Below are 4,115 nucleotides of genomic sequence, written 5' to 3' on the forward strand. Positions count from 1 at the left end.
CCACCGAGGCGCCCCAGCAGCACTAGTTTTAGTACCAAAAGGACCCAGGACTTTCCCTGGGTCCTGCTGCTGACAATGACAGCCATGCTTGGCAGCTGGTGCATCATCCATTATCACACCACCCGATGACGTCAGCATGCTGTAATCTGGAGTGCTAACATCCGCTTTGCTGTGGGTTAGCTGTTGTGCTTGGTAGCTTGTGAGTGCTAGCTCAGCTTTTAACATGATGCGTATTGCGGCCCTGTTCTTCTAAGAGTTCGGATGGTGAACAGGAGCCGAACTACAACACCAATGCCCTCCTGAACTGGACGTCACGGCCGTTCAGAAAGCTCAACGACTGTGCTATTCGGTGGCCACCGGGGAACGCATGCAAGGGATCGTATTAGGGAGGTAAATCGTCACAAAGGGCCTACTGCGCCGTATGCAGAGAGGAACTGAGGATCCGGCACGGCGAGCAAAGCAATGTAAAAGCACATGAGGAAACGGATTCTCACAGGTCCTCAAGGAAATGGGCAAGTACTTCTAACTTAATCAAAAGGTGTTTTTGTGTGTGTGTGTGTGTGTTTGTGTTTTATTTATTTACTTATTTTTATTTTTCGGTCTCCCCCTACACCACCAATTCTCGGTTCAAATTAGTGGCCGCTCAGTTAGCACAGGCAACGGCATGGGTGAATGTATCGCTCCTTTGATTGTGCTGTGACACTGAGTAAAGTTCCAGTTCCTCATTCAGACGCTGTACCTGAGATATCCTGTGGGTGAGCCAAAGGTGAAATTTTGATAACAGATGTGTTGGCCCTTTACAGTATGTACAGCTGATTCTGTCAGATGCTACCCACAATCACACTTTCTACAGTATGCCAAGCGCTGAGTCCGATCATGGCAATAAGGGAATGTTCTCCTGCCTCACAAGCACTTTGATTTGAAAAGTGGAGTTTCAAATGGTCTGATTTCTGTGAGGATTTTTTTATAACTTTTTTTTTAATTTTTAGATTTTTTAAAAAATTTATTTGACAGAGATAGAGACAGCCAGCGAGAGAGGGAACACAAGCAGGGGGAGTGGGAGAGGAAGAAGCAGGCTCATAGCAGAAGAGCCTGATATGGGGCTCGATCCCAGAACTCCGGGATCACGCCCTGAGCCAAAGGCAGACACTTAACCGCTGTGCCACCCAGGCGCCCCTCTGTGAGGATTTTAATGAAACTTCAGGAAACAATTTTAAAGCGTTGATGATATACAAATACGAAGGAGCCTCTGCTCATCTGTCTGCGTATTTGACAGTGCAAGCGTAAGTTTTTGCAAATTCTGATCAGTCTATGAACTCTTACCAAAGAAAAGGAAAAGATCTTACCTGCTAAATGTCCTTTGTAGCTTGTATGCACACGGCCCAATGACTGTGGTTTGCTCCCTATGAGACTGAGGCTTTCCCAGTGACAGGTTTGGTTATGTCTCAGTTTCCTCAAAGCATGCAAAAGCCCTCAATGAGCTATTTGATGTTCTAGAAATGGAAGGAGACAGTCTCCTTTAGACGTGTGACTAAAAGAGGGCTGTCATCAATGCCAGTCACAGAAGAGATGGTAAAAAGCTAGGCTACCATCAAATCGTATTTTCAAAGTGCGGGGCAAGAAGAATGTCCTCTAATTTGAAAATAATATTGAGAATGAGAAGGGAGACAAGGACTGCTTTCGAGTGGAAATTTAGGAATGGTTCTTCCAAAACTGATGATCTTTGAAGAGGCCAGAAGGATCCTGAAAAAGGATGATCTGAGGGCATCTGAGTTGTTCGATGTTCTGTGTAGGAAATAACAAAAACTCATGTAATAAAAATTGACCCAGTTTTGGGGAAATAAAACAAAATATCACCAGAAGAGGGACAACCTAAATGGGACTTTCTCAGTTGTTTACTAAAACTGGACCTTATTTGTGATTCAACTTTAATATCACAAATTCAAATACCTCTGTGCTTTAAAGCCATTTTCTCTGAGACACACACAAGTACGAGAGAGAGAGAGAGAGCGCACGCTTTAATTTATGACACCCAATGTGCTTCAAAATGCTTAAAAAGGATGGAGCTTTAGATGTTGAATTTACTGATGCAAAGGAGCTGACAAAAAGCTGTTCTACCAAAACCAGCCTATAGATACAAAGAGGATGGGCATTTTTGGAGAGCTGGAAGCTAATCCCTACAAGTCTAAAAACCTGCTGTTGTTAGTAAGATCCTAAGTATTCCATGCTCCAATGATTTTGTTGAGAGAATCATTAGCTTGATGCCATCACATTGGACTGACAGCAGGAATTAGTGTAACGTGGGCTTAGTAAGAGCAGGCCTGCAAGTCAAAGAATTTTATGTTTGGCCATATTCAGTTTGATCACTACATCAAAGAAGGGTTTCCTAAAGGCTGCAGGCAAGGAAACAAAGAGAGGTAAAAATCTCCTCTGCATCATAGGACAGAAATGTCATTGTTATTTTTTTAATTAAATATTGGTACTATGTTTAACTGGTCCTACTGTATTCACATTCTCTTAAAAAGTCTTACATGTATGTATCTTTTTTTTTTTAACTTTATTTTTGTAGAGCAGTGTTAGGCTCACAAAAAATTGAGGGGAAGGTACAGAGATTTCCCATATACTCCCAACACTGCACCCCCACATCATAGCCTCCCCATCAACATCCCCACCAGAGTGTACTTTTGTTATAACTGATGAACCTGCATTAACATATCATAATCAGCCAAAGCCCATAGTTTACATTTGGGTTGGCCCCTAATGTGGTACATTCTGTGGGTTTGAACACATGTATAATGACACCATCCATCATTGTAGTATCATACAGAGTATTTCCACTACCCTAAAATCATCTGTGCTTCATCTGTTTAGCCCTGCCTCCCCACCCCCCAACAACCCCTGACAACTACTGATCTTTTTTTTTTTTTTTTTTTACTGTCTCCATACTTCTGCCTTTCGCTGAATATGATAGGAACGTCATGGAATCATACCATATGTAGCCTTTTACATATATGTATCTTAATACAAATTTTAAGTATCCAGTGAGTTAAAACAAATTGCTGTATCCGAAAATAGAAACATTATTTAACTATTTTTATATTTCTTTCTCACAAAGTAGTCCTACTACTAATTATTATTTGCCATTGTTACTAATCTATTGTTCTGTTTAAATAATAGCATTTATGTAACACAAAAGTAAATAACACAGAATATATAATTTACAATAAACACCTATTTTTCATATTTTAATGAGTTTATAATTCTAACATATATGATTTCAAATAAACCTTTTCATATTTCTATGTTAAAGCAACATATACACATGTATGCGTATAATTATTTTTAACATATTATTATAGGTTTTGGGGGTCTGGCATGGCTGTGTCCCAGGCTGGATCTCTAAAGTTGGTCACGCGTATACATGTCCCACCTCCTCCTCTGCCCGGGCTCTGTTTAAGCCAAGGGTTGCAGAGCCCACGAAGACCTGGCGGCTGTCCTCAAGGGGCCCACAGACTGGGGATGAAGCCAGACCCAAAACAAGCCGGCAGAGAGCAACGCCGAAGGTGCCAGGATAGAGGCTCCCCCAGGTAACCCAGACCGGAGGTCTTCTGGGAAGGCTTCCTGGGCAGGCGCGCGGAGGCGAACGAGGACCAGGCCAGGGGTGGCGGCGGTGGTGCTTTGATTTCAGGGAGAGGGCGTGTGAAGAGCAGGGAGGAGCGCGGCACCGGGGCCTCTCGGGGCAGGTGTGCGGCCCGAACGGACCTGCACAGCCGGGTCTGCCTCCGGCCGCCCGTCGCGTTCCTGAGTGCCCCGCGTCCTCCAGGCGGTCCTCTGTCCGGCTCCGCTGAGGTCGGAAGCCGGAAGAGCCGCTCCTGCGGCGGGGCGTCCGCTCCGGTCGCCAGCACGCCTGGCGCCCCGCCGCCCTCCCGCGGACGTCTGCTGGCAGCGCGCCTCCCGCTGAGTCAGCGGGTGAGTCAGCGCCCCCTGACCGCGCCGGCCCGCGGCGTCTGGGCTCGGGTTAGGGATGCGGGGCGGGGGCGGGTAAGGAGGGGAGGAGGGAGAGGGAGGGGAGAATGGGGGCGAGAGGGAAGGGAGGAGGAAAGAGGGGGGCAGAG

General features: G+C 45.7%; 1 long non-coding RNA gene across 1 annotated transcript; it reads right to left on the reverse strand.

Moving 5' to 3' along the window:
- Positions 1–506: 506 nt before the first annotated feature.
- Positions 507–3,557, reverse strand: LOC117801053. The gene is made up of 3 exons (XR_004623434.1): positions 3,431–3,557; positions 1,347–1,785; positions 507–749 (listed from the first exon to the last, which is right to left on the reverse strand). It is a non-coding gene; the product is annotated as an uncharacterized LOC117801053 (long non-coding RNA).
- Positions 3,558–4,115: the final 558 nt, after the last annotated feature.

Source organism: Ailuropoda melanoleuca, chromosome 2, assembly GCF_002007445.2.
Source record: "Ailuropoda melanoleuca isolate Jingjing chromosome 2, ASM200744v2, whole genome shotgun sequence".
NCBI classification, from domain to species: Eukaryota; Metazoa; Chordata; class Mammalia; order Carnivora; family Ursidae; genus Ailuropoda; species Ailuropoda melanoleuca.